The following is a 23,926-nucleotide window of genomic DNA, read 5'->3' on the forward strand; positions in this document are numbered from 1 at the left end:
AGCTTCAGAAAACAGGTGAGCCAACTGTGATGTCATTTTAAGTTGACATAAAGTGAGAGCGCCCCGAGATGGCGAAAAATGGGTGGATTTTTTTGCTTTATTCATATTCCATAAACACAATATCAAACAGAATGCCTTTGTTTCGACTAGTGCAGGCACATATTATTGTAAAGACATTTTGGGGGTTGACTTGCCCTATAAATGTTTATTTTGTCAGAGAAGTCAAACGTGTGCATTTTTAGTTCATTTGTTGAATATACAAAAAACAAAATTATTTTCGGGGAACACAATATAACCAAATAGTGTAAACAAGGGATGGGAGTAGTAGGCCTAATGATTCAATTGATTGAATTGTGTTAAATTGATTGTGTCTTGCCACAATTGAGGCAAAATCGAGTGCACTACCTGGCTGCTACCAGCAGAGACGACTTTGATTCAGTGAACAATTTTGCCATCTAAAAAGAACAACATAATGTCAACCATGGGAATGGAGTTACACCCATACAGACTTTCAGGCATTATTACTGTGCTCACCTGTAGGACAATGGACCACTGGAATTGAAACACAGAAGTTCAGAACATTCAAAGAGAAATTTCCCCAGCCTAATAAAAAAAAGAAAAAACAAACAAAAAAAAAACGAATGGTTTAATGGATTGATGTCTATTGTCAAAGGAGATTGTGTAGTGACAATTTTCTGCTTAAGACAACATCTTGGAGACAGTTCAGAGCATTTCAAGATAAATGTTGCCGTCCAACTCAAAATAATAAATATCTAAGGCACTTTGTCAAATGCAGTGTTACTCAAATAGTCAGTGTCTTGCAATCAGGTGCATTATATTTATTATAGTGCAATAAAACTATTTTTCAATAACATTTTAACATTTTTATCACCGTCATTTCCTGTGTCCTACATGAGAGCGTCAGGGCTTGCCTTGTGATGTTTGCGACACAGATAAGGACAAAAGATGAGCGAGCCGGTGGTGAGGATTGTTCGAGCGTGACTGTGTAATACTTTATCACCTGTGTGCACTTTGATACAGTTTCACTGACAGGCCATCAAAGCCGCCCGCCACTGTAATTTTGCTGCGTGGGGGCCAGCATCGTTGCCCCTCTGCCCTGTTGGACCTAAACCCGCTGTTCCGCATTGGCACTTGATTTTCCTTCCAGCAGCGTCATGGGAGAAATGTCCACTTTCCATATTTGGGATTTCCCTCACGTAGTTGGTCAGAGTCCTTGCTTCGTCACACAGAAATGCCGCATTATTATTGGGACTGTATCCAGTTGCACTTCCTTTTCCTAGCTGCGTGGATTCCAGTCATGGTTTTAAACAAAAAGCTGTATTCCACTTAAATTATTTGTGGGGTTTTTTTCACTTAATGACATTTCAATTAATGTCTTTCACTTTCAAAATGATTGATCAGTTCATTGATTTTCCGTTTGCTATTTCAAGAAACTGGGGGAATCTTCCTTCCAAGTGTTCTGAACGCCTTGTATCGAGTATAAGAGAATAACACTGCCTTAGTGTGAAGGTAATTCAGTACCACATAGCTAATGTCATGTTGTTCTTCTTTTGACAGCAAAGTCGTTGAGACCAGATCAACAGCACCACTGCTAGTTGCACATCAGTAGCGCACTCCATTTTGCCTCCAGTGCTTCAACACGTCATTGATCAACAATCAGTTCTACTCAATCGACAGATCGTCATGCAACGGTATGAACATTTGATTTCATGATCAAAATTATCACAGCTGTCAATATTGTCACAATATTATTCAAGTTTGCTGATAATTATAAAATATACATATAATTGGCATTCCTATATCCATGTTATTTTAGATTACTATTATATAATATACAGTAATAAAAAAATAAATCCACAAATACTTTATGCCCACACTTTGGCTTGTAGCCCCAATGTAGGCACAAAAATATATAGGTCACTGTCACTATATATTATTTATTCAAGCGTTTATTCATCCAGGTATTCGGTCACTTCATTTGCAAATCCGACCTGACACTTGATTTGTCCTCCACCATGTTTTCGCGTGGAAAAATTGATTATGTTGTATTGTCACACATATGCATCTGACTTCTCGTGGGACTTCCAATTGTGCATCAGATAATCAGACAATAAACATTTCTGACATTTTATTGCACTTTACTGGTAAATCGTTTACTTCTACTATCGTTACATGTAACACACAAACTCCACAAATTAGTTATGATTTGATCAAGAGAGAAGTTTAGTCACGTTCTGATGCCGCTATTTGAAGGGATTTCTATGGCTGCATTGACCTTGCATGGTTCAATTGACAAAATACCAATCCATTTTTTTTTTTTGCTCTCAAGTGTTCACTGTGATTATGGCAAGTTTAAATTGAAAAGAAATCTACTGGTAACTGATTCAGACCTCTTCCAAAAGTATGTAAAAATCCAAAACGTATCGGATACCCTATGAGCTAATACAAGGGGAGCGTAAACGCAGACACTGGATATACCCATTCAATGCCTGACATACACCAATCGGTGACGTATATACAGTATACAAATAAACATTTTAAAAAACACCCACTGTAAATCGAAAATTCTGTGAAAGCATATTTTGTTACCCACGATGTGAATATTGTCGCTGTCATGTGAAAAACACATCTTCATTTTTTTTTTCATTTTATTTTTACATGAATGGTGTTTCCGCGTTACAGACATCGCATTAATGTGAAAATTAAAAAAGTTTCCAAAATTGGAGATAAGTGTTTGTCACAGGACAGCGACGATATGGTACTTCGTGGGTCCATCATTAAATGAGCAAAATAATGTTGCGGTTACCCTTATTTAAGTAAATCAATGGCCCAGGGCAACAAAATGCTGCGTTATTTACATATAATGAATTACTTGAGACATTGCCACCGGAGTCACTTGTAATTTTGGCGTCAACAGGTGTGTTGCTTTCTGTGTTACATGAATGTAAACACAGACATATCACACTTGAAATGTACATAGAGATAATCAGTCCAAAAATTAGATATAGGCATTCAATCAAACACACTTAGACCTGAAGTGTAAATCCATTCGATGTAAAAGAGTGTCGTGTAGGTGTGTCATAGCTTTCCATAGATAAAGCGACATTGATGTTGGCTTTCAACGATGTAACATTATCACTCTTGGTTTTCGTTCCACTGATGGCTCAGCTCTGCTGATAAGGCTCCAGACGACAAATGTTGTTCATTGGCAAACGTGACCCATGAGCCGGGAGCCGCGGCGCTCGACGTTGGCCGTCTAATTGCCGACATCAAAGGGAACTTTCGCAAGCCACGTGACATCACGCGTCAATGGCATCGACCCGAGCTCCATGACCTCCAAAAGTACACCAAATAACAACCTGTGCACCGATGAAAGCATGACACAGCTTTTCAGCAGGGAATTCAAATACACATCCACTGCTTTAAGAACATGCAAATTAAAAGGGCTCGGGTACATGAATGAAAAGAAAATATTCTGCTTAAACTTTATCAGTCAAAAGCCTTTCAAGGCAGAAGGACCTTGAAAGCACACAAGCATTTCAGGAGCACTCTTTTCACAGAGACAAGGTCTCGGCGCAGCGGAGAAAAGCTGTAATAGAAAGGAGATGTTGCAGCTTATTTTCCCCCTCAAACAGAAAAGTCACATACTTGTGAATAAAAGGCAACAAGGCTGCAATCATGTCTCTCTGAAAAGGCTGCCAACCTTTGCCCTTGCATATCTCTTATAGGCAAGAGAGGGAAGGAAACTCATTTAAAAAAAAGTATATTTTCAACCTTTGCCTCCCTTTTCACTTTTTTCTTTCCATTCTTTTTTGGACCCTACCATCGACTTCTTGTCTGCCACAGCGCCTTCTCAAGGCCGTGAAACCACGTGACAATGTGCCGTCAATCCATCCATGTCAGCTATTTGAGCAAGAATTAGCGACTAAGACAGAGGTATTGTTTCCCACGGTGAACACTGAGGGGTTACCGTAAGCGCGGGAGTAGTTTCGATCCATCAGGTAGGTCGGGTTTCTCTTAACGCGGCTGCATACCTGTGCGAGTGAATGTGTGGCCGTGACAACAAATATGTGTGCGGATGCATTTGCATTCCTGCATGGAGGACATGTAAAGGAATCCAATCACTTTTCAGGATGGAGAACGCAGAGACCTCAACATATTTTCACAAGATTTTAGTTGGAAATCGCTAAGCGCTGTTTTTCATTCATAATATAAACAAAATCCATGACAAATTTAGTGACAAAAAGAACATATTCTTGCAGTCCGAAAACAACTCTATACAGTCCTTAACAAATGTATGACATCACTACCCATTGTAAATTTTATGCCACGGCTTCCCTAAATTAACAACGGTAATTGGTTAATAGACAGGTATGCAAAAGCTCTTGAACACAAATAATATTTTCAATATTAAAACATCATAATTGTGCTCCAGGAAATTTAAAAATCAATTGTTCTACGAAAAAAAACCCACCAACAACAACAGAGCACATTATTTGTTGGTTAAGATTTTAAATTAAAAAAATTATCTAAGTTTTTATGAAATGAAAAAAAACATTGTGGTTGTTATGCTTGATTCATTATTGCTACTCAGTAAAGTCCAGGGAGCTGGAGGTGGCTAAAACTTGGCTCTAAAAAGGTTTATTCCATTTGAAATTATCCAGAATTACAGATAGTTATCAAGTGAGTAGTACTGATTAGAATATATGTATGCAGATCTGAATGAATTATGTTTATTGTAACTGATCTTTAAAAAACGTTATAAATATGAAAAAAAAAACAACAAAAAAAAAAAACGGCTGTGTCAATGACATAGATGTGCTGGCTCCCGTACCCCCCAAATAGCCATTTAGTTGGGTCGTTAGTCCAAGTGCCTCTTGGCTGTTAGCAGAGCTGGGCGCTTTACCCTTTTTTGTTGTGTTGCCAAGGGCAAAGAGCTTTCTACCTTGGCAGAAACAGGCAGCTGGCTCTGGCCCCCAGACCAGAACTTTGTAAACCCATTTGATTGGATGAAGAACGATCAGGGTGAAGGCCCATGTCTCGTACGCACTTGCATGGAGTGCATAACGATTAATGGAACTATTTGAGCGCACCACAGCAGTATAAAAGAATCAAATGAAAGTATATTGTACATTTATTGGGACTATCAACGAGATGCAACTCACCACTGTGCACTCCTCGTAGCTCTGACTGACGCTACGGCGGGATTTTTTTATTTTTTTATTTAACAAATATAGATAAGAGTACAACATAGTAATCAGGCATTCCAATTAACATCTTTGCATACATACACAAAACTATCAAAAATACAATTTTACATTAAAGCAAATAAGAATTACAATAAAATAAAATAAAAATAATTCACCTTTCAAAACAGGGATATCCGTGAGTTACTCTTTAAACATTTCTGCGTGTATGGTAATTATTGATTTACATTTGTTATTTGATAGATCAAGAGACTTAAAATAATTATCTACGTCAATCAAAAATAATTTAAATAACGGGGTAGAAATTTGAAATTTACATTTATGGATGTGAAATTTTCCCAATAAAACATATAAATTAACAATAGTACACAGGTTTTTTCTTTAGATTCAAATAAAGTAATAATTTGTTTACTATTCAGCGTAATCTTGTACGTAGTTTTACACAATATATAGTTCTCAAACTCTTTCCAAAATGTAGCACTTATGGCTCAATCAAAAAATAAATGAGTAACACTTTCAGGTACAGCATTACAAAAAGAATTATTATCTTATTATCAACAGCTGTAAAACGTGAAATATATATATTAGTTGGGTATATATTATGTAGAATTTTTAAATGTATTTCTCTAACTTTATTTGTAATGAGGAATTTAAAAGGAACAATCCACGCTTTACTCCAATAATATTCCTAAATTGAGCATTCAAAAAAAATTCTCCACGAGGCATAATATGTTTATTGGTACATTTACTACTTAGAATGTCAATACCATTAATGGAGAGATGATTAATAATTTCAGGTTGCTCGTTTTGTTTCTTATAACCTTTCATTAATTCTATTATTCCACTTGGAATGGACTTTATGACAGAGTGAAATTCTTTAAATTTAACAGGGAATGCTTTTTCCACTAAATAGTCTACATAACTAAGGAGTTAAGTAAATCCTCCACAAAAATAATGTTTTTATCAATCCAGTTTTGCATATAAAGTGATTTGTTCCTTTTAAGAATACATTCATTGTTCCAAATAATAGATTTATGTGGGGCAAAATTATGTGAGTGACACATATTCCATGCTAACAGATCTTGTTGATAAAATGTTGACAATTTAACAGGTATTTTCACTACATTATAGTTGCAAGACAGTAAGAATTGAAGACCTCCTAAACTATTGAAAATATTATATGGGATAAAATACCATAAGGATCCTGGAGTTTTTATACATTCTTTTAGCCATTTAACTTTAAATATATATTTTAAGTCCATAAAGTCCAATAATTCAAATCCACCTTTGGCTTTTGGCGCAGACAGTAGAGTCTTCTTCGGATGATAATGCTTATTTTTCCATACAAAATTAGCAAACAACTCTCAAAAATAAACAAACCTTTGATAATTGTTCTTGATATATAACGAAAGTATTTCCACCACAATTAAAAAACAAAAAAGGAGATATTGGGAAACCTTGGTGAACAGACCTCGAAACCGGAAAGAGTGTTTGGATATAGCATGACACAGCTATCAAATCCTTTATAAAACATTTCAACAGTTGAAAAGTTTTAGAGCTTTAAATAAAAAATAGTGTTCCACCGTGTCAAAGGCTTTGTAGAAATCAAGAAAAATTATAAGAGAGTCCTCGTCAATATAATCAGAGTAATCTAGTAAATCAAGTACAAGTCTTATGTTTGAGCTAATATGGCGATTTGACTTGAATCCAGTTTGGGTTTCACTTTCATCCAGACCTTTTTTTAATCTTTTAGCATATACCAATGAGAGAATTTTATAATCTGTGTTGAAAAGCGTAATAGGTCTCCAATTTTCTATCAGAAGATGATCTTTATCAGGTTTAGGTAGTAAAGTTATTACACCTTGTTTCATACTCGTGTACATTTCTTACTTAACAAAGCCTTCTTTGAATAAGGCGAATAGATGATCTTCAATAAAATATCCCAAAAATGTACATAGAAATCCAGTGATAGTCCATCATTTCCTGGGAATTTATGTTTTTTTCATTCCATGAATAGCCTCAGATATTTCCAATTTGGAACTTGGTTGTTCACAGCATAATTCAAAGTGTTCTGAGATTGTCGGTAAAAAATCTTTAACGAAATCAATGAATTTATCACAATCACTGATACAAGAGTTTGATTCATATAAAGAAGCATAAAATTCTCCAACATATTTTGAAATGTCTAAATAATTGGTGGTTATGTAATCCTTTATTTTAAGGGCTGAAATATTATTTCATTTTTGATTACGTTTCTGCGGAGCAAAAAAATAACTAGAACTTATCTCGCCAAATTCCATCCATTTGGCTCTAGACCTTAGAAAGGCTCCTTTAGCCATATTAATATATGCAGCATATATTTCCTCTTTTAATTTTTTCAATTCAATCACTTCATCCTCTGATAGATGATCTTTTTCCCAAAAATAATTTAATGCATTCATGGTATCAATTTCTTTAGTTGAATTAGCTTTTTTAATTTCCTTACTTCGTCTCATTGCTATTTCTCTAACTTTGAATTTAAAGTATTCCCATCTTTGTATTGGATTCATTTCAATATTCTGGAGTATCTGTCCTGCAATTTTCTTGACCATACCACAAAATATTTTGTAATTCAATAAGTTATTATTTAATTTCCAGAAACCACGCAATTTACTTTTTCGTTTAGAACAACCCAAAAAATAGTAACTAGTAATTTTATTGTGATCAGATAGTGGCGCAAAATCATGAGAAGATTCCGAAGACGCTACGGTGGGATGCAAGTGCCACACTGTGTGCTGTTGCGTCACTTCCGCCATAATTTTTATATATATATATATATATTAGGGGTGTAACGGTACACGCGGGTGTATTAATACGTTTCGGTATGGCATGTTCGGTTCGGTCCACTTGCGTTCGGTTCGGTCCACTTATTAGCGCGAATTTACGCACAGGTGCTTCTGACGGTTGCACGCGGGAAAGGAGGGTAGTGGGACAACAGTGAGAGCCAGAAAAGAGCCAGAGCTCGAAGGTCCCCCCGTACACTGCGGTCTCCTGTTTGGGAGCATTCTGGCTGTCCTGTTAAAATCGCTGATGGGGTAAGGTACATGGTTGAGTCCGAAAGTTGTGTGCCGATATTGCTACATGAGATGGGTGGCAGGTAGCACGTCTAACATGCACGGCATCATCCAACTGTGAATGTTTCTTAGACGAGGGAGCAAAAACGTCAAACTTAAATAGCGAGATTTATCATATTGTAGCGTCTTCCAGGAACACGGCGTCAGGCATTGTTTAATCATCATGTTTTTATTAATCCAAGTACAACAGCTCGCGCTTTTCTTTTTCCGCTGCTCCACTCGCTTGCCGTACGATGAATTCATGAACCTCGGAAACATCACAACTCAGCAACACACAAATCCGACCACAACACAGATAACCCAATTCGTTACAATATGCTGTTGAACATTCGAAGATTTTAATGCCTAAAAAGTGTACACAATTTCATAAAGACTTCTTAAAGTTACTGTATTTTTTTCATTATAATTTGTATATAGTTAGCAACAATTGTAACTGTTATTGTATGTATTTTTTTTCATCACAAAAAGTGTATATATGTACTGTAATGACAACTTGGCTTTAACTTGAATACTTAGATGTGTCTAGGCTGTTGCTGCTGAGCGCTTAAAGGTTTCAGTGTCTTAATAATTTACTAAATTAAGAGATCTTTATTGTTAGTGTATTTTTTATTCTGTTGTAATTTCTTAGAATATCACCCGAATGGTTCGTGTTTATTTATTTTTTCGAAAAAAAGTAGTTTACTTGTCATCTTTTCAAAATAAACATTATTGTATTTTTAAAAAAAATCTGTTTTTTTGTTTAGCGAACCGTTACACCCATAGTGTATGTGTATATATATATATATATATATATATATATATATTATATATATAAAATCAACTCAAAACTGCTACCCTGCCCCAGGCCAAGAGGGGGTGCTCAGGGTTAGCGCATGCAATGAGTCACTACCATAACAAAAGCTACAAGAGCTAACCATTCGATTCCATTCAGAAGCCATTTCGAAAAAGTTAAACATTTCCTTGTGGGAAGAAAAACTTTTAAAACGATTGGTGTACATCTGGAGAATGTTTGGTGAATGTTTGCGACCTTGAACGACCCCTGACGAGAAATGAACATATGCTACCTTCGACAACAATCAAAAACCTTTGACCCTCGAAAGCTGAAGGCACACCTGTGCAATAATAATGCTGTCTAATCATTCATTCATTCATTCATTATCCATACCGCTTATCCTCACAAGGGTCGCGGGCGTGCTGGAGCCTATCCCAGCTGTCTTTGGGCAGTAGGCGGGGGACACCCTGAATTGGTTGCCAGCCAATCGCAGGGCACACAGAGACAAACATCCGCACTCACAATCACACCTAGGGGCAATTTAGACAGTCCAATCAACTTACCATGCATGTTTTTGGAATGTGGGAGGAAACCGGAGTACCCGGAGGAAACCCACGCAGGCACGGGGAGAACATGCAAACTCCACACAGGGAGGCCGGAGCCGGGATCGAACCCACGACCTCTGAACTGTGAGGCGGACGTGCTAACCAGTCGACCACCATGCTGTCTAATCAGCATCTTGATATATCAAATTTGAGGTAGATCGATTCAGAAAAAGAGTGCTCACTCACAGATTTACACAATTTTTTGAATATTTGAGAGAAATAGGCCTTTTGTGCTTTGAATATTTAGACAAGGTCTTAGATCTTCAGCTCAAGAAAAATGGGAGCAAAAACAAGTGTTGCATTTTATTTTTGTTCTGTATATAAATGCTTCGTTTTCTGTTGTCAGCCATCACTAATTAAAAGCACAGAAAAATAATAGCAAACATTTGTTGGAGAAATTACAGGCACATAGCGAAAGTGTTTTATACAACAAACAAAATTGCAGTGTCAACTGGTCATTCACACAATTGAATTGTTTATCTGTTCTAATTGCATTCCGCTTGGAAAGCCGCCACAAAGAACATCTTCCTCCAGCTGCTATTCTTTGTGCAAGGACAGTAAAGTGCACGCAGAGATGTGATGGAAACCTTGGACTCTCACATTACCATATGAACATCTTCGCTTAAAACCACAATACGTTGCAATAAATAAATAAATATTAAATAAAACTACCCATCTTTTAAAAAATGCATTGATGACACCCCGGCTTGTACTGAAGAAAATGTTATTTCTCTTGTTGCCATAGCAACCTTGGCTCAGCTACTTTCACTTCACAAGCCCGCCAAGCAAAAAAATCTCAATGCTAATGAGAATTCATCGCAAGATCAAAACTATTCCAATTATACAACCATTATTAACGGTAAAGTACCAGTAAGTAATGTAACTTGAACACATTAACTTACTTTTGTAACACATCTTAAAAAAACATCAAACAAAAAAAAAGTCAATACAATCTTTATATGTATATATTTCTCTGGTCTTTTTTGTCTTGCATGGTGTTGTCATGCATGGTTTTGGAATGCTGGAGGAAGCCTGAGCACCCACAATTCAAATCCAAAGCACAAGAAATCTGAGGGAGACATACGAACCACATGTGCACCATGCTGCATAGATAGATAGATAAGATAGATATCTCTTTGGTGGGTAAAATAGATTTGGTAGCTTCATGAGGTTTTTCATACCTTTCCACATGTTGCTTGTTATAACTTGTGAAAGGTAGAAAAAGAAGTTCAATTCATCCCCCACCGCCCACCGTCTCATATAAACACGCACACACGCATTCATGCGCACATGTGTTGTGGCTCATACAGTACATAATGTTAACCGAAAAAAAAAATGTTTTTATATTTTATACCTGGTAACAAATTTAGCAGATGATAATGGTAATATTGCGTTTAAGTTGCCAGCATAGGGCTAGCAAGCTATCCCTTAGCGCTCCTCCATGATAACCAGCAGTCCGGTTGATTTTGATAGCGTGCATGTTTTTTTTTGTAAATCTAAATCTAAATGTAAATCTTGTGTTCGCATAAAATGTAAATAGGTAAATGCAGTTTTACATTGCCTCAAGGGGGAGAAAATGCCAGGCTTAAATAAGCTTTATCTTCTGCCTGTGCCATTCTGTCATGGGACAGTCTGGGAGTCAGACTGACAAGGAGTACACAAAACATTCAATAAATGACGAATACCAAAATAGGAATGCCTGTCTTTCACAAAACCCATCTGATCAGTGGACATAACATATGGCAAAGCCTCTTTTAAACGATGCGCCCATACTTTTGCCAAAATTTAAGAATCACAATTCAGAAGTAAGACTGGCCTATAAAATGAACACTCTAAGGCAGGGGTGGGCAATATTTCAAAGGGGTCACATGATAATCTGGAACGCTTGTCGAGGGCCAAGCCAACATGCTAACCTCAATTGTGTTTAGTTTACTTTCAATGTATTTAGAAAAAAACAATTGTCTTGATTCAATAAATTGTTCCGTGTGCATATGGTAGCTACATATTATTATAATTAGAAAACACACATTTTAAACAAAACTATAAGTGGCCCATTATAATTACATCTTTACAAGTGGGGTGCTAGTGAAGGTTGGTCGAAGTTGCTGGACGGAAACGCTAATGGAAGCCCGTTTAAAATCATTGGTCAGGCCGGACAAAAAGGTGGATAGACAGACGGCGGAAGGGATACAAGCAGAAGGCGTTAAACGGACCGCGAAATTTTAGTAAAATGCCCAGCTCTGCCCGATACTCTATGTATCTATTAAATTGAACATCTGTGTTCAGTTTTATCAGGCCAAATCTTCTGGGCCCTCTTCCCTTCACTGTGCAGGAAATAAGAATGTTGTCAACATTAGGGCCGCGATTTTTTGTTAGTCTCTTTTTAGAAAAATTGTTGGTAGATGAGTCGGAAAAGTCGCAAAGTATAGCAAAAACCTAACTAAGATGGCAACACTGCAGACGCAAGTCGTAGCTCAAGCTCGCTACCTCGCCTGTACTGGCATTCACACCTGCACATTAAATAAAAGCACAATTTTCAAAATAAAAGGATTGCATGTTTTTCATATTGCATTGACTTCATGGTCACTGTGAGGACCAGTCATAGACTGTGGGTTGGGCCGGATGTGGCCCCCGGACCGTGCTTTGCCCAGGATCGCTCTAAGGGGTTCTTATACTTTTTCGGGAGCAAAGTTATACGAGCCTGATTCAGAGTGTTATGAAGAGACCCTGTAGTAAAAGAATCTGTACATGCGGTTGCAAAAACTGGAGTTGTCGAGAAAATGCAGCATAGAACTCAATTGACAGGCTACCCAAACCAGGAGATTCACGGTGTTGCAATGATCTAATTGCTTCCATTATTTCCTGTTACTCTATTGACCTGGTCTCGAGACAAAGTTGGAATCAGCAAATCTCCAAAAAACTTTGAAATAGAGGGGTCACAAGAAGTCTCAGCGTTGTAGAGAACCTGGCAATAACGTTGAAATGTATCATTAATTCCTAGCTGGTCAGTGACAGTCTTACCATCTTGGGCTAATTTGCTTAGCTGGCACCCTTCAGCTGATTTGCTAGAAATTTCACTGCGCGTTCCTCATGTTCATAAATATCACTCATATGTTTAAGAAGGAGATATTCAATTGAATGCGTACGAAGTACTCTGTACAAAGCCTTAATTGTTCTTTGCATAAATGTGAGAAAGGGGATTGTGTAATCCTATTATCTAGATCAGCTATTTGATTTTCCAGCTTCAGAAAACAGGTCTTGACTTCCGCTTTAAAGACCAAATGCGAAGTAATTTCAGAAAATGCCAGATGAAATCTAAGTAAAGTAATTAAACATTGTACAAAAAATAAAGCATGAATAAAATAATTTCCGGCGGCACGGTGGTCGACTGGTTAGCACGTCCGCCTCACAGTTCAGAGGTCGTGGGTTCGATCCCGGCTCCGGCCTCCCTGTGTGGAGTTTGCATGTTCTCCCCGTGCCTGCGTGGGTTTCCTCCGGGTACTCCGGTTTCCTCCCACATTCCAAAAACATGCATGGTAAGTTGATTGGACTGTCTAAATTGCCCCTAGGTGTGATTGTGAGTGCGAATGTCTGTCTCTGTGTGCCCTGCGATTGGCTGGCAACCAATTCAGGGTGTCCCCCGCCTACTGCCCAAAGACAGCTGGGATAGGCTCCAGCACGCCCCGCGACCCTTGTGAGGAGAAGCGGTATGGATAATGAATGAATGAATGAATAAAATAATTTCCATTTCGTATATTTGACAAAATCAGTTTTTCCGAAGTGAGAGGCTGACGAGCCCGAAATCGGATGTGTGACGTCATTAGATGAATAACCATAACAGCACTCAATGGGGAAAGTCATGTCATGTCATCTTCCAAACCGCTTATCCTATATAGGGTCGCGGGGAGTTGCTGGAGCCTATCCCAGCCGTCAATGGGCGAAGGCAGACTACACCCCGAACTGGTCGCCAGCCAGTCGCAGGGCACACATAGACACTGTCACTGAGCGGGAATCGATCCCACGCTGCCCGCACACAACTCAGGCGTGTGTACCACTACACTATCAGCGGACTTCAATGGGGAAAGTGTACAAAGCCATTCAGAAACGGACTCAGAAAGCGATATTTTGAATTTATCTGAGAGGAGATCCAGGTGTTTGAAGAGCTGGAGGAGGAGGAGGTTGTTGGCGTAATGCATGTTGGTACATGTACATGTACGAGCCAGATGCTGCAGGATGATGAAAACATTGTGCCTGAACGAGCGGACATGGAGTGGAGACGAGACCCACTGCCACTGGAAGAATTGTAAGCTGAATAGGCTTTGATTATTAGCCTAGCAATATTGTTTGAAATTTGATTCTGTGCCGTGCTGTAAATTACACACAATGAGAGCCACGTACGTCATAGTGGGTTGGTGTCCCACATTGTCAAATTAGTGTTTTTTCTTGTCACGTTGTGATAGTACAAGTAAGCACAGCTAAGGTAGATTTAATAAATCATAAAATGCAAGTGAATCTATAGTAACATTGACTTAATTGGCAGTTTTCAAAGAGGACGTGGCATTTTCATTCATCAGTCATGCCAGCTCATGCGTAGAGCGTTGGCTCCGGTGTGCTGCTGCTTTTTTTTTTTCTTTTCCCCCCAATTGTGTCACGGGTTGAAATATCGCTCTCTACCTTTATATTTTCATTTTTTACTATGTTTACAATTTCTTGCAGCTAGTCGAGAGTTGTAAATGAGACGTTTTGTTTCAAGTGTTTATTGCAGAATTGAACAAGTGTGCTGTTGAACAGTTTCTTGTGACGAATCTGCAGACAGGATAACAGAAAATGACTGGACTGGCATTACCCGAACAGCCACAGCTGGAATCGGGAGCCAGTTAATGTGGAATGCAGTTGAACTGTAACACAAACTGGTCCATTTACGTGCTCTATTCTTATCTTTTGGCCACTCAAACTACTGTTGGCCTGAATGTGAACAATGCATTGCCCGACGGCGCCGAGGCATTTCGCCGAAAAACGCGATAAGAATGGCAAAGAGCAGCAAACGTGACAGTAAACTTAATTTCCTTCACTGCCGCTCAAACCCTCATCCACGCCTTCATCACCTCCCGCCTTGACTACTGTAATAGCATCCTCTACGGCACAAGCTCCAAACTCCTTGATAACTTACAATACATCCAGAACGCTGCCGCCCGCCTTTTCACTCACACCCGTTCCCGTGTTCATATCACTCCCATCCTTAAAAACCTCCACTAGCTCCCCGTTCGCCACCGCATTCAATTTAAACTCCTCCTACTCACCTACAAAGAGCTTCACAACCAGGCCCCCTTCTACCTCTCCGAACTTCTCCACTCATACACTCCTTCCCGCACCCTCCGCTCCTCAAATGCGAACCTCCTTGCCATCCCCACAACCAAGTACAAATCCTGGGGCGACCGAGCCTTCTCTGTTGCCGCCCCCACCCTCTGGAACTCCCTTCCTCAACACATCCGCAACTGCGCAGACCTCCCATCCTTCAAAACACTCCTCAAGACCCACCTATTCCGCCATGTTTTTTAACATCTCTTAATCTTTGCTACTTTTTTTCTCTGTTGGTTTTAACTGTATTTTAACTGTAGGTTTTATTTTTATTCACTTATTCTTGTTGTGAAGCGTCTTTTGAGTCTTATGAAAAGCGCTATAAAAATAAAATGTATTATTATTATTATTATTATTATTATTATAAACAATGCAGTACTGACTGGTGACTCAATCTCGTGACGTCACTCGCCGGAGACTGCCAAACATTTGCATTTTCTTTGTTAAGCGTGTTGCTATGGGTCTATTTCTGAATCTGGGTGGGTTGCATCATAAAAACTAACGAAAGTATGCTTAAAATTGTTTTAGCCATTAGTATTACTCGAAAGATAGTTGGCCAAGTTTACGTCACACTTAGTCTTTTAAAAAAAAGTAGTTAGAAGTCAACGCAACCGCTCAACCTTTGACTCCTCAATGAACTTCTCAAGTTCAGTCACAGAACTAAACGCCTTGTATTGGGCATCAGTGTTAATGCAAAGCCACGTAGGAAACAATAGCAAAGGTTTTAAGTCTCATCTTGTACATGGTTGACATTACTGCCCAATAGCTGCCCCCCACGTGAGGACTGTAGTCCTCATAGTTCATGAATGTGTTGTCTTGGGTAGGTCAAGACCCGTCTTTTCCGCGACCCACGAACCGTTAGTTAATTGTTTTGGAATTGATGGAACCAGATAATGATAGGTTGAGGTTTACCACCAACACCCAGCTTCGGAGCAAGATTGCGTTGCTTGAAATCCAATACTGAAGGCGATGGGAAGGTGCCGAGTCCCAAAACATCATGAAACAGAACTTGCTGGGCTCTCGACCCTCAGTTCCCTCTCGTAGACCAATAAGACCTTCCTCCTGTTTCTCCCCTCCAAATCCGTTGGTTTTACCATTAGCTTGGCATTATCAGCCAGCATTCTTTCACAGCAATCCTCCATTTTAGCCAAGCGTTGGTGTAGCGCTTCAGCATTATCTTCCAGGGAATTCAAATGCTTACCATGACCATTGACCGTCTTTTGGAGCCTGTCCAACTTCCCATTAACTTCATCAGAAGATTTTTTTTAACTCCTGGAGCAGGGAATTCTGAAGCTCGCTTAATGAGGCAGCCAAATTAGCTTTGCTAATATTAGCAAAGTGTTTTGTATTTGTTGTTGCTTTGTTTTTCGCTTACTTTAGAAAGTTTAAGTGGCATCATGAAACAGGGCACTACTAAGTGGCAAAATAAACTCAAAAGATTGGTTCAGGTATGACAAAAAACTGTGGGTTGTAAAGTCGATACGTAGCCTACTCCATGCGCTCCAAACCGGTGTTCTGCCAAAATGTCATACCCATGCGAAAACCATAGTCTGATTTGACAGCCTAACCCTAACTCCAACCCTAAACCACCTCACTATCAGCGATATTGGTAGGCCGTCTCAACGGGTAGGAAGGCATTTCAGGACACTGGAAGTCCCGAATTATGTTTTTACATATTAATTTTACATTAATCTTGGTGTAGTTGCAAGACAAGTAATTTTTTTTTTTCAAAAGAAGCAGTATTAATCATATGTTTTGGTGTTTTTCTAATGAAAAAAGTACAGATGAGAATATCGTTGAAGTACTGAACGGGTAAACTGGCTCGTTAAGATTAATAGTATAATTAAAATCTTAACGATACCCATCCATGCCGCCAGAGTCTTCCATCCATCAATTTCCTCTACCACTTGAACTCATTTGGTTTCTGGGTGAGCGAGAACCTGTCCCTGCTGAGCATGTGCAAGAGGTGGGCTACACACTGTACTGGTTACCAGCCAATCACAGGCCACTAGTGTCATTTGTGCTTTAAATTAATCTGATTACTTCCGGTGGATACTGTTTTTCTCTTATCATGTTCTTCTACTTTTCTTACTACTGTGCTTCTTTCAGAAAAGTCTTCACAAGAAAACAGTTAACCCAGTGATTTTGGCTGATATGAGCTCTAGTAAGGTGCGCTGATGACTCTGCAGATAAGCTAATGCCGTGCATTATGATGGGGAAAAAAAAGACAATTATTACTTACCTCCATTTAAAGATTATCACCTTCACGAGTCAAATGTTATCAAATGCTAAACCCAACTGAAATGAAATTAACAAACGAGTCCGAAAATCAGATGTGTCACGTGAGAAAGGAAAAAGTAGGATTTAGGAAATTAGCTAAATACCAGTCCAAACAAGTCCTAAACGTAGCCTTTTATTTTTGCAGATATAAACGCGCACACACACCTTGTTTAATCCCTCACATGGCGGGTGGCTGTGCAGACGGATGCTGTTTAAACTTAGCGGGCCCTTGATGTGGGGTCTCTGGGGGCCGCAGTTTGTGTGGGTGCATGTGTGCGTGTGTCTTTTACCCTGGATGTGAGTGTGCGTGTGTGTGTCTCACCCAGTTTTCTGGCCCTGGGAACAATGGTCCTTTAGAATGCGAGGTTACTGGTGCGCTGACCCCTGGCAAATAAGAGCCATGTTCTGGCATTCCAAGCCTGATTGGCACTTTGAGCCCGCAGAGAGCTCAAAGGAGACACAGGAAATGTGACCAGTGTAATTGGTTATATATTAGCGCAGCATTCTCCCCCTGTTTAAATGATGGAACATTCTTAAGTGACACTTTAGGTGGATGGGGCTGAGATTCTGCATGCTACATGGGGAAAGTGAGGCGGGGGCAAACAAGGGGGAGACAAAGCAAAGAAGGCGAGCTGGAGAGAAACTCAGAGGTCTGAAAACTTGAGAAAATGTTGAGGAAAAACATGCCTTAAATGTGACAAATGACTATTAAATGTTGAATGTGTAGTGACTCACTTGACCTAATTCAATCAGCATCAAAGGATTAAGACCGCATGTGTGTTTGAAGAAGAAGAATTACCTTTATTGTCATGACATACATGAATATTGTGAAATTTAAACTCTGTTTTAGACCCATGGCTGTAGCAGCCCCGCCTTCACGAACAGGCTTACCGGGGCTGGAGCCCATGGGCGTACAATAGTCAAAAGGGCCTATCAGAATAAAAATGTTTAGTTTTTTTTTTTTAATTCCAATTTGTTGATTTTCCTGTCAATCACTTTACATTCTTGGCATGAATTGACCAACCTACAGCCGATTTTGGGCGGTGCCATGGCCGTAATTATAGTGTGTGCTAAGAGAGGCCCTATCAGAAGTCTTAATAGTTTCATATTATTTGGCTAGTTGAACTTTCAGTCACTTTGCCACTGCAAAGGTTCAAGAAGAACCTTCTGTGGGGTCTATATCTTAATGCCAAAGGGCCTGTCGAGAGCATTAAATTCCACGTTATTCTGTCATTTGTTTATTTCTCAGTCAATCACATCATTGTGCATGGGCGGACTAATCACACGTAGACTCCGGACGTCATTTATTTACACAGGAGTGCTTTTTACAAACATCACAATGGCAGAATGGACTGGTGAGTCCTTCATACAAAGGCTGTAAAGGTTAAACATTTAGGTTACGGGCGTGTGTACTTACAGGATCAACCAGGTTCGCTTCAGAGCCAGGGCGGAGCTCGCTGGCGGCGGGAGGCAGCGCAGATGGGCGGCTGTGGCGGCGGGCCAGGCACCCACGTGTGTGCGCACACTCGCTCGCTCGCAGCCCCCTCCATGGTGGCCGCTACCAGTGCGGAGCGGAGCGCTCAGATGACGTGAGAAAACACGGCGCACGCCGGAATGCCCACCATAGGCTCGCGGGACATCCTGCTTCCATTGCCGCGGGCGGGTGATGTCGAGGCGTCTTGGTCTCGCTGTAGAATGGACGCACCAGATGGGTAAGCGGGCGCCGCTGGCACGCGCGCTCGCAACAACCCGGGCACCGGAGAGTGACCCGCGAGCAGGAGGAGCCGTCTACCGCCGGCGCTACGACTTAATTGGTTCTTCTTTTGGCAGCCTGTTGAATGCTCGCCCCTTCTTTTGCCCCCTCTTGTTGTGACACTCTGGTGCACACAACAACTGTCTACCATTGTCAAAGGGAGGCGTTTCCTCAAATTAGACACACGTTTTCTACCCTTCCGAAATGGCCTTGTTGGCATTTGACGCAGGGCATTGTGGGATGCGTGATGCCAATGTCCGGAGCTCTGTCATGTTTTGTACGTTTCTGTACTTTATTTATTACTTTTTTAATATGATATGCGCTGATTTGGTTAAGTGTGTAAGGTTAAGTGTTATCTATTAGATTTTTTGTCCATAAAAGTAATTGAAAAAATACACCATTTATAAGAAGTATAGTGTGTGAAGCTTATGATTTGCTGGCTATTCTATTTGTTGAAATGGATGTCAATCAAAAATATGTGTGCTGATCTGTTTGTCAATGCTGAAAAATGGGTTGAGCATCTCTGTTGGGCGGGGGCTTGCAGTATATTTGACATTAGCCCCAGGGCCTATGAGTAGGTAAAGGGGCTGTAGAACACCGCAAAACCACAAATATGAACAGATTTTAGTGGCACATATTGGAGCAGGGGGGCGGCACGGTGGTCGACTGGTTAGCACGTCCGCCTCACAGTTCAGAGGTCGTGGGTTCGATCCCGGCTCCGGCCTCCCAGTGTGGAGTTTGCATGTTCTCCCCGTGCCTGCGTGGGTTTTCTTCGGGTACTCCGGTTTCCTCCCACATTCCAAAAACATGCATGTGATTGTGAGTGCGGATGTTTGTCTCGGTGTGCCCTGCGATTGGCTGGCAACCAATTGAGGGTGTCCCCCGCCTACTGCCCAAAGACAGCTGGGATAGGCTCCAGCACGCCCCGAGACCCTTGTGAGGATAAGTGGTATGAATAATGGATGGATGGATATTGGAGCAGGGGGCTATACTTCAGCAGCAAGGGATCGGTTCAGGGGCATTGGGGGTCTTACTTAAAGGTACCCCAGTATGGGTTTGGGATGGATGGCCGTGTTTGCTTACAGTCTGTTGCTGGTTTATGGGCGGGATGAAACCAAGGTCCCCACGGTGGCACGTGCCAATCTTACGCGCTAGTGAAAGTTTAGTCGAACGCGCCCACAGACGCCCATTTAAAATTAGAGGCGCACTGGCCTGTAGACGGGTACTATATTATTCCCCCTGGAAAAAAAGGCGAATGACAGACGACGGAAGGGTACAGGCGGGGCATGTTTCTGTCAGTCGTCAGGCAAACGGGCATCCGTCAGTGACAGACTGAGAGGTTCATCGGTACAAAAACAGCCACGCCGCGGCCATTGAAGCTTCATCGCAAAAAATAGACTTTAGATGATTATTTGAACAGAAAGAGTGACTCACTGCGCCATGGCAACTGTTCACAGCTCTGGTCTATCAATCAAATCTGTCCCCCAGGCAACTAGAATTTTTTTTCGCCATGGCAATTTTTAGTCAATTATTACATTATTTTTGAATTTGTGTTTCGCTGTGTTTTTTTATTGTATTGAATATTAAAAATGGTATAATTGTGGTTGTCTAAGGAAGATCTGAACTTCACGTTATTCAGTTTGTCATTTTATTTGAATATACGATGTGTTGGGACAGGAGGATTGTGCTCAGTGAGAGAAATATTCAGGCCCACCCTGATTTTTCCAGGCCCACCCATTAGCCACATTCTTGCTCCGCCCCTGTATACAAACCATAAATATGTGTAACTTATAAAAATTTACCAACAACAAAAAAACCCTGTAATTTACAAGTTGGTGGTACAAATTTAGCGAATTGTTGCATCACTCCCATTTTTTTTTTTTATGGTAACAAAATAACGTGGGACAATTGCATGCTGTAGCTTGAACCGCTTGAGTGCTAACAGCGTATCTTACATCAGGACCGTCACCCAAGATCAGTAGTTTACAAACAAGATAAACCAGGGGTCACCAAGTCCAGTCTAAGGCACCTATCCTACATGTTTTCCACATCCCCTGCTGCAACCAACACACCTGATTCAAATGATCGCCTCATCAGCAAGCTCTTCAGAAACCTGATAACAATCCCTATATCATTTGACTCAGACACTATTGATTGAGCAACACAATTTTTCATCAACATTCTTTTACTCCTGAGGCACAATGCTGTCACCAAGTTTCAGAAAAAGGTGTGTGAAGGCTGTCTTGAACTGCTGTCGCTGTCTGAAGGCTGTCTTGATGTAGCCTCTTTTTGCACAGAGTTGGTTTAGAAATTAAAATTTGTCTCCAGCACTACATCTCCGGAGTTTTGACACTGATGACTTGGAGTCTGTTTGGGTCTGCTTGAAGATGGAGGGAATGAGGTCAGGATGGGTCTCACTGAAAACAGAAAGCATCCACCCATCCATCCATTATCTATACCGCTTCTCCTCACAAGGGTCGCGGGGTGTGCTGGAGCCTATATCCCAGCTGTCTTCGGGCAGTAGGCGGGGGACACCCTGAATTGGTTGCCAGCCAATCGCAGGGCACGCAGAGACAAACAAACATCCGCACTCACAATCACACCTAGGGGCAATTTAGAGAGTCCAATCAACTTATCATGCATGTTTTTGGAATGTGGGAGGAAACCAGAATACCCGGACAAAGCCCACGCAGGCACGGGGAGAACATGCAAACTCCACACAGGGTGGCCTCTGAACTGTGAGGCGGACGTGCTAACCAGTCGACCACGTGCCGCCAAACAAAAAGCAATTGAATATAAATTAAAATTCGCTGTGAAAGTGAGTCGTATCTATTGCCAGAGCCCCATTTTAAACAATTTGCAATAAAAATGAAAGAATCAAAACCGTGTATGTATTCAATTTACATTTCTGAGGACATCTACATATTTCACATTATACTAATTATATGATAATTGTCTGTTACATTTACAGTGTTTCAAAGATTTCAAAAGACTATGGCATGTTTGCAGATAAATGCTATCAGTTTAGCCTAATATGGAGGTGTGGTGGTTTGGTCTCAGGTTGAGTTAGTATGGCCAATTTTAGAGATTTGGATGATTAGAGTTCTGTTTCTTCTTTGCTTTAGTCTACCCTTGTGTTTGGGTAATGTAAACGTTACTCTGAGGAGAGCGGAGTTTCTGTTGTTGTTTTTTTTACTCCATTTATATCGACACTGATGCAAGCTGGTTAAAGCCTAACATATGTTGAAAAGAAGGCAATACATTTTATCACACTCAAGAACGAGTCTGACCACTTAAGAAGTGCTCACCACAAAGGACTGCGGTCTTGGTTAGCTTCCATTCCAAACCGTCCAGTCCCACTTTCTTCATTCTGTTTACCCACGTTCTCCAACATTCACAGTCCATACAGTAATATGGAATGATAATTTAGTTTCCATCAATTTATGGTTGGACTAGCCAAGCGCACAACATCTAGACATGATTTTCTGTAAGCTTTATATGCTAGTATTAGGCAAAAGCAATACAATACGGTGGTTTTTTTTCACCAACTAAAGCGCGCTGCAACGTGGGTATTACCAGAAATGCCTGGATATTCAGAATTGTCAATATATGTTGGACACCTTGTAATGTCAAAATGTTACTTAAAACGTATACAGTTGATAAATGTCTTAAGATGGCAACAGTTTGGACTCTAGCTGAAACAAATTATTCCAAATATTATTTGGAATGTGAAATGGGAGGTCGAACGGCATCACAGAAAGGATTGTGTTTCACGGTAGAATGAGTTGTTCTGCTTGCTTTTCTTTGGAAGAAAAAACATCAAGTAAGTTGTATGAGGAGGGGTGTCTTAGGTAGTGCGGGCCTGCGGAGGTGTCATCCCTCTTTGCAAGTTGTGGTGCACCCCGCACACTGCTGGATGACTCTGTTGGGTCATGATACACTCACTTCTTCCTCTGAAGTTTGGTGAGTGGGAAGGATTCCATGTGTGGAGAGCCTGGGGCGGAGCAGGGGCCAAGTCGGTAGCTTGAACTCTGACCTGAGGCGCCTGCTTGCAGTTCATGAAGGCTTCATCATCGTGAGCAACTCCAATTCCTCAGGAAACCTTTATGTGGATTAACAAGTGTCTGTCTGGTGAAAATGTGTAGTGCGCTTGAGTTATTACGCCTCAGAGGCAGCTGAGCCACAGCACCACTCCACATTCCTTGCCTCCACAGTAAAAGTAGCAGGACAGAATTGGCACCAATGGCTGATCTTAACAGGGTCATCTCATCTCCATTCAAAACAAAAAGCTTGTCAGGCTAGTTTAAACGCAGATTAGAAACCCTTACCACCATGTTGGTGTGCGCATGCATATACTGTATACAATACATGTGTGTGTGTCTCTCCCTCTCTCTCTCTATATATATACAGTATATATATATATATATATATATATATATATATATATATATATATATATATATATATATATACATTACATACATGCATACATATATATATCTACATACATATATACATATACATATATACATATATATATATATATATATATATATACATTACATACATGCATACATATATACATATATATATATCTACATACATATATACATATACATATATCCATATATATCCTTATATATATCCATATACATATATACACATATACATACACATATATATACATACATATACGCACATATACATACATTTATATATATACACATATCCATATACATATATATACACATATACATACATATATATATATATATATACACATATACATACATATATATATATACACATATCCATAT

At 40.1% G+C, this 23,926-nt stretch overlaps 1 long non-coding RNA gene across 1 annotated transcript; it reads right to left on the minus strand.

Moving 5' to 3' along the window:
* Positions 1-413: 413 nt before the first annotated feature.
* On the minus strand, positions 414-19,362 carry LOC147136111 (uncharacterized). Its single transcript, XR_015089584.1, has 3 exons — positions 18,774-19,362; positions 535-603; positions 414-455 (listed from the first exon to the last, which is right to left on the minus strand). It is a non-coding gene; the product is annotated as an uncharacterized LOC147136111 (long non-coding RNA).
* Between the last annotated feature and the right edge of the window lie 4,564 nt (positions 19,363-23,926).

This window comes from Filicampus tigris, chromosome 14 (assembly GCF_054856515.1).
Source record: "Filicampus tigris isolate MCC_2025a chromosome 14, RoL_Ftig_1.0, whole genome shotgun sequence".
In the NCBI taxonomy this organism is placed as follows: Eukaryota; Metazoa; Chordata; class Actinopteri; order Syngnathiformes; family Syngnathidae; genus Filicampus; species Filicampus tigris.